Below are 14,424 nucleotides of genomic sequence, written 5' to 3'. Positions count from 1 at the left end.
AAACAAAACACACACTCCAAAACAAAACACACACACTCTCCAAAAAAAACACACTCTCCAAAACAAAGCACACACTCCAAAACAAAAAACACACACTCTCCAAAACAAAACACACACTCCAAAGCAAAACACACACACTCTCCAATGCATAACACACACCCCAAAACAAAACACACACACTCTCCAGAACAAAACACACACTCCAAAACAAAACACACCCTCTCTCCAAAACAAAACACACACTCCAAAACAAAACGCACACTCTCCAGAAAAAAGCACACTCCAAAACAAAACACACACGCTCTCCAAAACAAAACACACACTCCAAAACAAAACACACACTCCAAAACAAAACAAAACACATACTCTAAAATAAAACACACACATGCCAAAGCAAAACGCACACTCCAAAAGAAAACACACAAACTCTCCAAAAAAAAACACACACTCCAAAACAAAACCCACACTCTGCAAAACAAAACACACACTCCAAAACAAAACACCCACACTCTCTAAAACAAAACACACGCTCCAAAAGAAAACACACGCACTCTCCAAAACAAAACTCACCCTCCAAAACAAAACACACTCCAAAACAAAACACACACGCTCTCCGAAACAAAACACACACTCCAAAACAAAACACACACTCCAAATCAAAGCACTCACACTCTCCAAAGCAAAACACACGCTCCAAAACAAAACACACACAATCTCCAAAACAGAACACACACTCCAAAGCAAAGCACTCACACTCTCCAAAGCAAAACACACACACCAAAACAAAACACACACACTCTCCAAAACAAAACACACACTCCAAAACAAAACACACACACTCTCCAAAACAAAACATACACTCCAAATAAAAACACACACACTCTCCAAAACAAAACACACACTCCAAAACAAAACACACACTCCAAAACAAAACACACACACTCTCCAAAAATAACGCACACTCCAAAACAAAACACACACTCTCCAAAACAAAACTCACACTCCAAAACAAAACACACACTCTCCAAAACAAAACTCACACTCCAAAACAAAACACACACTCCAAAACAAAACACTCAGACTCTCCAAAGCAAAACACACACTCCAAAACAAAACACACACACTCTCCAGAACGAAACACACACTCCAAAGCAAAACACACACACTCTCCAAAACAAAACACACACTCCAAAAAGAAAACAAATCCAAAACAAAACACACACACACTCCAAAGCAGAACACACACTCCAAAACAAAACACACACACTCTCCAAAACAAAACACACACTCCAAATCAAAAAACACACTCCAAAACAAAACACACACACTCTCCAAAACAAAATCACACACTCCAAAACAAAACACACACACGCTCCAAAACAAAACACACACTCCAAATCAAGACACACACAGTCTCCAAAACAAAAAGAAACTCCAAAACCAAACACACACACTCTCTAAAACAATACACGCACTCCGAAACAAAACACACACACTCTCCAAAACAAAACACACGCTCCAAAACAAAGCACACACACGCTCCAAAAAAAGCACACTCCAAAACAGAACACACACTCTGCAAAACAAAACACAAACTCCAAAACAAAACACACACACTCTCTAAAACAAAACTCACACTCCAAAACAAAACACACACTCCAAAACAAAACACACACACTCTCCAAAACAAAAAAATCTCCAAAACAAAACACACACACTCTCCAAAACAAAACACACACTCCAAAACAAAACACACACACTCTCCAAAAAAAAACCACACACTCAAAACAAAACACTCACACTCTCCAAAGCTAAGCACACACTCCAAAACAAAACACACACTCCAAAACAAAACACACACACTCTCCAAAACAAAACATACACTCCAAAACAAAACACACACTCCAAAACAAAACACACACACTCCAAAGCAAAACACACACTCCAAAACAAAACACACACACTCTCCAAAACAAAACACAGACTCCAAAACAAAACACACACTCCAAAACAAAACAAACACACTCTCCAAATAAAACACACACTCCAATACAAACACACACTCTGCAAAAAAATAACACACACTCCAAAACAAAACACACACACTCTCCGAAACAAAACATACACTCCAAAACAAAACACACACTCCAAAACAAAACACACACACTCCAAAGCAAAACACACACTCCAAAACAAAACACACACACTCTCCAAAACAAAACACAGACTCCAAAACAAAACACACACTCCAAAACAAAACACACACACTCTCCAAAAAAAACACACACTCCAAAACAAAACACACACTCTCCAAAAAAAAACTCACACTCCAAAACAAAACACACACTCCAAAACAAAACAAACACACTCTCCAAATAAAACACACACTCCAATACAAACACACACTCTGCAAAAAAATAACACACACTCCAAAACAAAACACACACACTCTCTAAAACAAAACTCACACTCCAAAACAAAACACACACACTCTCCAAAACAAAACACACACTCCAAAACAAAGCACACACACTCACCAAAAAAAACACACACTCCAAAACAAAACACACACTCTCCAAAACAAAACTCACACTCCAAAACAAAACACACACTCCAAAACAAAACACACACACTCTCCAAAACAAAACACACACTCCAAAACAAAACACACACACTCTCCAAAAAAAACACACACTCCAAAACAAAACACACATTCTCCAAAACAAAACTCACACTCCAAAACAAAACACACACTCCAAAACAAAACACACACACTCTCCAAGACAAAACTCCCACTCCAAAACAAAACACACACAGCTCTCCAAAACAAAACACAGACTCCAAAACAAAACACACACTCCAAAACAAAACACGCACACTCTCCAAAACAAAACACACACTCCAAAACAAAACACACACACTCTCCAAAACAAAACACACACTCCAAATCAAAGCACTCACACTCTCCAAAGCAAAACACAGACTCCAAAACAAAACACACGCACTCTCCAAAACAGAACACACACTCCAAAGCAAAGGACTCACACTCTCCAAAGCAAAACACACACTCCAAAACAAAACACACACACTCTCCAAAACAAAACACACACTCCAAAACAAAACACACACACTCTCCAAAACAAAACACAAACTCTAAGTAAAAACACACACACGCTCCAAAACAAAACACACACTCCAAAACAAAACGCACACTCCAAAACAAAACAAACACACCAAAACAAAACACACACACTCTCCAAAACAAAACACACACTCCAAAACAAAACACACACACTCTCCAAAAAAAAAGCACACACTCCAAAACAAAACACACACACTCTCTAAAACAAATCACACACTCCAAAAGAAAACACACACTCTCCAAAACAAATCTCACCCTCCAAAACAAAACACACACTCCAAATCAAAACACACACACTCTTCAAAGCAAAAAAAAACTCCAAAACAAAACACACACACTCTCCGAAACAAAACACACACTCCAAAACAAAACACACACACTCTCCAAAACAAAACACACACTCCAAGTCAAAGCACTCACACTCTCCAAAGCAAAACACACGCTCCAAAACAAAACACACACAATCTCCAAAACAGAACACACACTCCAAAGCAAAGCACTCACACTCTCCAAAGCAAAACACACACACCAAAACAAAACACACACACTCTCCAAAACAAAACACACACTCCAAAACAAAACACACACACTCTCCAAAACAAAACATACACTCCAAATAAAAACACACACACTCTCCAAAACAAAACACACACTCCAAAACAAAACACACACTCCAAAACAAAACACACACACTCTCCAAAAATAACGCACACTCCAAAACAAAACACACACTCTCCAAAACAAAACTCACACTCCAAAACAAAACACACACTCTCCAAAACAAAACTCACACTCCAAAACAAAACACACACTCCAAAACAAAACACTCAGACTCTCCAAAGCAAAACACACACTCCAAAACAAAACACACACACTCTCCAGAACGAAACACACACTCCAAAGCAAAACACACACACTCTCCAAAACAAAACACACACTCCAAAAAGAAAACACATCCAAAACAAAACACACACACACTCCAAAGCAGAACACACACTCCAAAACAAAACACACACACTCTCCAAAACAAAACACACACTCCAAATCAAAAAACACACTCCAAAACAAAACACACACACTCTCCAAAACAAAACACACACTCCAAAACAAAACACACACACGCTCCAAAACAAAACACACACTCCAAATCAAGACACACACAGTCTCCAAAACAAAAAGAAACTCCAAAACCAAACACACACACTCTCTAAAACAATACACGCACTCCGAAACAAAACACACACACTCTCCAAAACAAAACACACGCTCCAAAACAAAGCACACACACGCTCCAAAAAAAGCACACTCCAAAACAGAACACACACTCTGCAAAACAAAACACACACTCCAAAACAAAACACACACACTCTCTAAAACAAAACTCACACTCCAAAACAAAACACACACTCCAAAACAAAACACACACACTCTCCAAAACAAAAAAATCTCCAAAACAAAACACACACACTCTCCAAAACAAAACACACACTCCAAAACAAAACACACACACTCTCCAAAAAAAAACCACACACTCAAAACAAAACACTCACACTCTCCAAAGCTAAGCACACACTCCAAAACAAAACACACACTCCAAAACAAAACACACACACTCTCCAAAACAAAACATACACTCCAAAACAAAACACACACTCCAAAACAAAACACACACACTCCAAAGCAAAACACACACTTCAAAACAAAACACACACACTCTCCAAAACAAAACACAGACTCCAAAACAAAACACACACTCCAAAACAAAACACACACACTCTCCAAAAAAAACACACACTCCAAAACAAAACACAAACTCTCCAAAAAAAAACTCACACTCCAAAACAAAACACACACTCCAAAACAAAACAAACACACTCTCCAAATAAAACACACACTCCAATACAAACACACACTCTGCAAAAAAAAACACACACTCCAAAACAAAACACACACACTCTCCGAAACAAAACATACACTCCAAAACAAAACACACACTCCAAAACAAAACACACACACTCCAAAGCAAAACACACACTCCAAAACAAAACACACACACTCTCCAAAACAAAACACAGACTCCAAAACAAAACACACACTCCAAAACAAAACACACACACTCTCCAAAAAAAACACACACTCCAAAACAAAACACACACTCTCCAAAAAAAAACTCACACTCCAAAACAAAACACACACTCCAAAACAAAACAAACACACTCTCCAAATAAAACACACACTCCAATACAAACACACACTCTGCAAAAAAATAACACACACTCCAAAACAAAACACACACACTCTCTAAAACAAAACTCACACTCCAAAACAAAACACACACACTCTCCAAAACAAAACACACACTCCAAAACAAAGCACACACACTCACCAAAAAAAACACACACTCCAAAACAAAACACACACTCTCCAAAACAAAACTCACACTCCAAAACAAAACACACACTCCAAAACAAAACACACACACTCTCCAAAACAAAACACACACTCCAAAACAAAACACACACACTCTCCAAAAAAAACACACACTCCAAAACAAAACACACATTCTCCAAAACAAAACTCACACTCCAAAACAAAACACACATTCTCCAAAACAAAACACACACACTCTCCAAGACAAAACTCCCACTCCAAAACAAAACACACACAGCTCTCCAAAACAAAACACAGACTCCAAAACAAAACACACACTCCAAAACAAAACACGCACACTCTCCAAAACAAAACACACACTCCAAAACAAAACACACACACTCTCCAAAACAAAACACACACTCCAAATCAAAGCACTCACACTCTCCAAAGCAAAACACAGACTCCAAAACAAAACACACACACTCTCCAAAACAGAACACACACTCCAAAGCAAAGGACTCACACTCTCCAAAGCAAAACACACACTCCAAAACAAAACACACACACTCTCCAAAACAAAACACACACTCCAAAACAAAACACACACACTCTCCAAAACAAAACACAAACTCTAAGTAAAAACACACACACGCTCCAAAACAAAACACACACTCCAAAACAAAATACAGACTCCAAAACAAAACACACACACTCTCCAAAAATAACACACACTCCAAAACAAAACACAACCTCTCCAAAACAAAACGCACACTCCAAAACAAAACAAACACACCAAAACAAAACACACACACTCTCCAAAACAAAACACACACTCCAAAACAAAACACACACACTCTCCAAAAAAAAGCACACACTCCAAAACAAAACACACACATTCCAAAACAAAATTCACACTCCAGAACAAAACACACACTCCAAAACAAAACACTCACACTCTCCAAAGCAAAACACACTCTCCAAAACAAAGCACACACACTCTCCAGAACAGAACACACACTCCAAAACAAAACACACACACTCTCCAAAACATAAAACACACTCCAAAACAAAACACACACCCCAGAACAAAACACACACACACTCCAAAGCAAAACACACACACCAAAATAAAACACACACACTCTCCCAAACAAAACACACACAATAAATCAAAATACACACTCCAAAACAAAACACACACTCTCTCCAAAACAAAACATACACTCCAAAACAAAACACACACATGCTCCAAAACAAAACACACACTCCAAATCAAGACACACAGTCTCCAAAACAAAAAGAAACTCCAAAACAAAGCACACACACTCTCTAAAACAAAACACACACTCCAAAACATAACACACACACTCTCCAAAACAAAACACACACTCCTAAACAGAACTCACACTCCAAAGCAAAACACACACTCCAAAACAAAACACACACTCCAAAACAAAACACACACTCTCTCCAAAACAAAACACACACTCCAAAACAAAACACTCACAATCTGGAAAGCAAAACACACACTCCAAAACAAAACACACACACCAAAACAAAACACAAACACTCTCCAAAACAAAACACACACTCCAAAACAAAACACACACTCTCCAAAACAAAACACAGACTCCAAAACTAAACACACACTCCCAAACAAAACACACACACTCTCCAAAACAAAACACACACTCCAAAACAAAACACATACACTCTCCAAAACAAAACACACACTCCAAATCAAAACACACACACTCTCCAAAACAAAACACACAATCCAAAACAAAACACACACATGCTCCAAAAAAAACACATGCTCCAAAACAAAACACACACTCTCCAAAACAAAACTCACACTCCAAAACAAAACAAACACTCCAAAACAAAACACACACACTCTCCAAAACAAAACACACACTCCAAAACAAAACACACACACTCTCCAAAAAAAACAGACACTCCAAAACAAAACACAGACTCTCCAAAACAAAACTCACACTCCAAAACAAAACACACACTCCAAAACAAAACACTCACACTCTCCAAAGCAAAACACACACTGCAAAACAAAGCACACACACTCACCAAAAAAAACACACACTCCAAAACAAAACACACACTCTCCAAAACAAAACTCACACTCCAAAACAAAACACACACTCCAAAACAAAACACACACACTCTCCAAAACAAAACACACACTCCAAAACAAAACACACACACTCTCCAAAAAAAACACACACTCCAAAACAAAACACACATTCTCCAAAACAAAACTCACACTCCAAAACAAAACACACACTCCAAAACAAAACACACACTCCAAAACAAAACACACACACTCTCCAAAATAAAACTCCCACTCCAAAACAAAACACACACACTCTCCAAAACAAAACACAGACTCCAAAACAAAACACACACTCCAAAACAAAACACGCACACTCTCCAAAACAAAACACACACTCCAAAACAAAACACACACACTCTCCAAAACAAAACACACTTCAAAACAAAACACACACTCCAAAACAAACACACACTCTGCAAAACAAAACACACACTCCAAAACAAAACACACACACTCTCTAAAACAAAACACAGACTCCAAAACAAAACACACACTCCAAAACAAAACACGCACACTCTCCAAAACAAAACACACACTCCAAAACAAAACACACACACTCTCCAAAACAAAACACACTTCAAAACAAAACACACACTCCAAAACAAACACACACTCTGCAAAACAAAACACACACTCCAAAATAAAACACAAACACTCTCTAAAACAAATCACACACTCCAAAAGAAAACACACACTCTCCAAAACAAATCTCACCCTCCAAAACAAAACACACACTCCAAAACAAAACACACACACTCTCCAAAACAAAACACACACTCCAAATCAAAGCACTCACACTCTCCAAAGCAAAACACACGCTCCAAAACAAAACACACACAATCTCCAAAACAGAACACACACTCCAAAGCAAAGCACTCACACTCTCCAAAGCAAAACACACACACCAAAACAAAACACACACACTCTCCAAAACAAAACACACACTCCAAAACAAAACACACACACTCTCCAAAACAAAACATACACTCCAAATAAAAACACACACACTCTCCAAAACAAAACACACACTCCAAAACAAAACACACACTCCAAAACAAAACACACACACTCTCCAAAAATAACGCACACTCCAAAACAAAACACACACTCTCCAAAACAAAACTCACACTCCAAAACAAAACACACACTCTCCAAAACAAAACTCACACTCCAAAACAAAACACACACTCCAAAACAAAACACTCAGACTCTCCAAAGCAAAACACACACTCCAAAACAAAACACACACACTCTCCAGAACGAAACACACACTCCAAAGCAAAACACACACACTCTCCAAAACAAAACACACACTCCAAAAAGAAAACACATCCAAAACAAAACACACACACACTCCAAAGCAGAACACACACTCCAAAACAAAACACACACACTCTCCAAAACAAAACACACACTCCAAATCAAAAAACACACTCCAAAACAAAACACACACACTCTCCAAAACAAAACACACACTCCAAAACAAAACACACACACGCTCCAAAACAAAACACACACTCCAAATCAAGACACACACAGTCTCCAAAACAAAAAGAAACTCCAAAACCAAACACACACACTCTCTAAAACAATACACGCACTCCGAAACAAAACACACACACTCTCCAAAACAAAACACACGCTACAAAACAAAGCACACACACGCTCCAAAAAAAGCACACTCCAAAACAGAACACACACTCTGCAAAACAAAACACACACTCCAAAACAAAACACACACACTCTCTAAAACAAAACTCACACTCCAAAACAAAACACACACTCCAAAACAAAACACACACACTCTCCAAAACAAAAAAATCTCCAAAACAAAACACACACACTCTCCAAAACAAAACACACACTCCAAAACAAAACACACACACTCTCCAAAAAAAAACCACACACTCAAAACAAAACACTCACACTCTCCAAAGCTAAGCACACACTCCAAAACAAAACACACACTCCAAAACAAAACACACACACTCTCCAAAACAAAACATACACTCCAAAACAAAACACACACTCCAAAACAAAACACACACACTCCAAAGCAAAACACACACTCCAAAACAAAACACACACACTCTCCAAAACAAAACACAGACTCCAAAACAAAACACACACTCCAAAACAAAACACACACTCTCCAAAAAAAAACTCACACTCCAAAACAAAACACACACTCCAAAACAAAACAAACACACTCTCCAAATAAAACACACACTCCAATACAAACACACACTCTGCAAAAAAATAACACACACTCCAAAACAAAACACACACACTCTCCAAAACAAAACATACACTCCAAAACAAAACACACACTCCAAAACAAAACACACACACTCCAAAGCAAAGCACACACTCCAAAACAAAACACACACACTCTCCAAAACAAAACACAGACTCCAAAACAAAACACACACTCCAAAACAAAACACACACACTCTCCAAAAAAAACACACACTCCAAAACAAAACACACACTCTCCAAAAAAAAACTCACACTCCAAAACAAAACACACACTCCAAAACAAAACAAACACACTCTCCAAATAAAACACACACTCCAATACAAACACACACTCTGCAAAAAAATAACACACACTCCAAAACAAAACACACACACTCTCTAAAACAAAACTCACACTCCAAAACAAAACACACACTCCAAAACAAAACACACACACTCTCCAAAACAAAAAAATCTCCAAAACAAAACACACACACTCTCCAAAACAAAACACACACTCCAAAACAAAACACACACACTCTCCAAAAAAAAACCACACACTCAAAACAAAACACTCACACTCTCCAAAGCTAAGCACACACTCCAAAACAAAACACACACTCCAAAACAAAACACACACACTCTCCAAAACAAAACATACACTCCAAAACAAAACACACACTCCAAAACAAAACACACACACTCCAAAGCAAAACACACACTCCAAAACAAAACACACACACTCTCCAAAACAAAACACAGACTCCAAAACAAAACACACACTACAAAACGAAACACACACACTCTCCAAAACAAAACAAACACTCCAAAACAAAACACACACCCTCTCCAAAACAAAAGACACACTCCAAATCAAAACACACACACTCTCCAAAACAAAACACACATTCCAAAACAAAACACACACACTCTCCAAAAAAAAACACACACTCCAAAACAAAACACACACTCTCCAAAACAAAACACACACTCCAACACAAAACACACACTCCAAAACAAAACACACACACTCTCCAAAACAAAACACACACTCCAAAACAAAACACACACACTCTCCAAAACAAAACACACACTCCAAAACAAGACACACACACTCTCCAAAAAAAACACACACTCCAAAACAATACACTCAATCTCCAAAACAAAACTCACAAGCCTAAACAAAACACACACTCCAAAACAAAACACACACACTCTCCAGAAAAAAACACACACTCCAAAACGAAACACACACGCTCTCCAAAACAAAGCACACACTCCAAAACAAAACACACACTCCAAAACCAAACACACACACACTCCAAAGCAAAACACACACTCCAAAACAAAACACACACACTCTCCAAAACAAAACACACACTCCAAAACAAAAGAAACACTCCAAAATAAAACTCAAACACTCTCCAAAAAAAACACACACTCCAATACAAAAACACACACTCCAAAACAAAACACACACTCCAAAACAAAACACACACTCCAAAACAAAACACACACACTCTCTAAAACAAAACACACACTCCAAAAGAAAACACACACTCTCCAAAACAAATCTCACACTCCAAAACAAAACACACACTCCAAAACAAAACACACACACTTTCCAAAACAAAAAAAAACTCCAAAACAAAACACACACAATCTCCAAAACAACACACACACTCCATAACAAAACACACACACTCTCCAAAACAAAACACACACTCCAAATCAAAGCACTCACACTCTCCAAAGCAAATCACACACTCCAAAACAAAACACACACACTCTCCAAAACAGAACACACACTCCAAAGCAAAGCACTCACACTCTCGAAAGCAAAACACACGCTCCAAAACAAAACACACACACTCTCCAAAACAAAACACACACTCCAAAACAAAACACACACACTCTCCAAAACAAAACACACACTCCAAGTAAAAACACACACACTCTCCAAAACAAAACACACACTCCAAAGCAAAATACAGACTCCAAAACAAAACACACACACTCTCCAAACATAACACACACTCCAAAACAAAACACAACCTCTCCAAAACAAAACTCACACTCCAAAACAAAACAAAAACTCCAAAACAAAACACACACACTCTCCAAAACAAAACACACACTCCAAAACAAAACACACACACTCTCCAAAAAAAAACACACACTCCAAAACAAAACACACACTCTCCAAAACAAAATTCACACTCCAAAACAAAACACACACTCCAAAACAAAACACACGCTCTCCAAAGCAAAACACACACTCCAAAACAAAACACACACACTCTCCAGAACAAAACACACACTCCAAAACAAAACACACACACTCTCCAAAACATAAAACACACTCCAAAACAAAACACACACCCCAGAACAAAACACACACACACTCCAAAGCAAAACACACACTCCAAAATAAAACACACACACTCTCCCAAACAAAACACACATTCCAAATCAAAACACACACTCCAAAACAAAACACACACACTCTCCAAAACAAAACACACACTCCAAAACAAAACTCACACTCCAAAACAAAACACACATTCCAAAACAAAACACACACTCCAAAACAAAACACACACCCTCTCCAAAACAAAACACACACTCCAAAACTAAACACTCACACTCTGGAAAGCAAAACACACACTCCAAAACAAAACACACACACCAAAACAAAACACACACACACTCCAAAACAAAACACACACTCCAAAACAAAACACAGACTCTCCAAAACAAAACTCACACTCCAAAACAAAACCCACACTCCAAAACAAAACACTCACACTCTCCAAAGCAAAACACACACTCCAAAACAAAACACACACACTCTCCAGAACAAAACACACACCCCAAAACAAAACACACACACTCTCCAAAACAAAACACACACTCCAAAACAAAACACACACACTCTCCAAAAAAAACACACACTCCAAAACAAAACACACACTCTCCAAAAAAAAACTCACACTCCAAAACAAAACACACACTCCAAAACAAAACAAACACACTCTCCAAATAAAACACACACTCCAATACAAACACACACTCTGCAAAAAAATAACACACACTCCAAAACAAAACACACACACTCTCTAAAACAAAACATACACTCCAAAAGAAAACACACACTCTCCAAAACAGATCTCACCCTCCAAAACAAAACACACACTCCAACTCAAAACACACACACTCTCCAAAGCAAAAAAAACTCCAAAACAAACCACACACACTCTCCGAAACAAAACACACACTCCAAAACAAAACACACACACTCTCCAAAACAAAACACACACTCCTAATCAAAGCACTCACACTCTCCAAAGCAAAACACACACTCCAAAACAAAACACACACACTCTCCAAAACAGAACACACACTCCAAAGCAAAGCACTCACACTCTCCAAAGCAAAACACACACTCCAAATCAAAACACACACACTCTCCAAAACAAAACACACACTCCAAAACAAAACACACACACTCTCCAAAACAAAACACACACTCCAAATAAAAACACACACACTCTCCAAAACAAAACACACACTCCAAAACAAAACACACACTCCAAAACAAAACACACACACTCTCCAAAAATAACACACACTCCAAAACAAAACACACACTCTCCAAAACAAAAAACACACATTCTCCAAAAAAAAACACACACTCCAAAACAAAACACACACTCTCCAAAACAAAACTCACACTCCAAAACAAAACACGTGCTCCAAAACAAAACACTCACACTCTCCAAAGCAAAACACACACTCCAAAACAAAACACACACACTCTCCAGAACAAAACACACACTCGAAAAAAAAACACACACGCTCTCCAAAACATAAAACACACTCTAAAACAAAACACACACTCCAAAACAAAACACACACACACTCCAAAGCAAAACACACACTCCAAAAAGAAACACACACACTCTCCAAATCAAAACACACACTCCAAATCAAGACACAGTCTCCAAAACAAAACACAGACTCCAAAACAAAACACACACTCCAAAACAAAACACACACACTGTCCAAAACAAAACACACACTCCAAAACAAAACACACACACTCTCCAAAACAAAACACACACTCCAAATCAAAGCACACACACTCTCCAAAACAAAACACACACTCCAAAACAAAACACACACAGTCTCCGAAAAAAACACACACTCCAAAACAAAACACACACTCTCCAAAAATAAACTCACACTCCAAAGCAAAACACACACTCCAAAACAAAACAGACGCACTCTCCAAAACAAAACACACACTCCAAAACAAAACGCACACACTCTCCAAAAAAAACACACGCTCCAAATCAAAACACACACTCTCCAAAACAAATCTCACACTCCAAAACAAAACACACACTCCAAAACAAAACACACACACTCTCCAAAACAAAACACACACTCCTAATCAAAGCACTCACACTCTCCAAAGCAAAACACACACTCCAAAACAAAACACACACACTCTCCAAAACAGAACACACACTCCAAA

This window comes from Somniosus microcephalus, unplaced genomic scaffold (genome assembly GCF_052327205.1).
Source record: "Somniosus microcephalus isolate GS21.2 unplaced genomic scaffold, FLI_Smic_1.0 unresolved_chr3, whole genome shotgun sequence".
Classification (NCBI taxonomy): domain Eukaryota; kingdom Metazoa; phylum Chordata; class Chondrichthyes; order Squaliformes; family Somniosidae; genus Somniosus; species Somniosus microcephalus.
Note: the sequence above shows the minus strand (reverse complement) of the source record.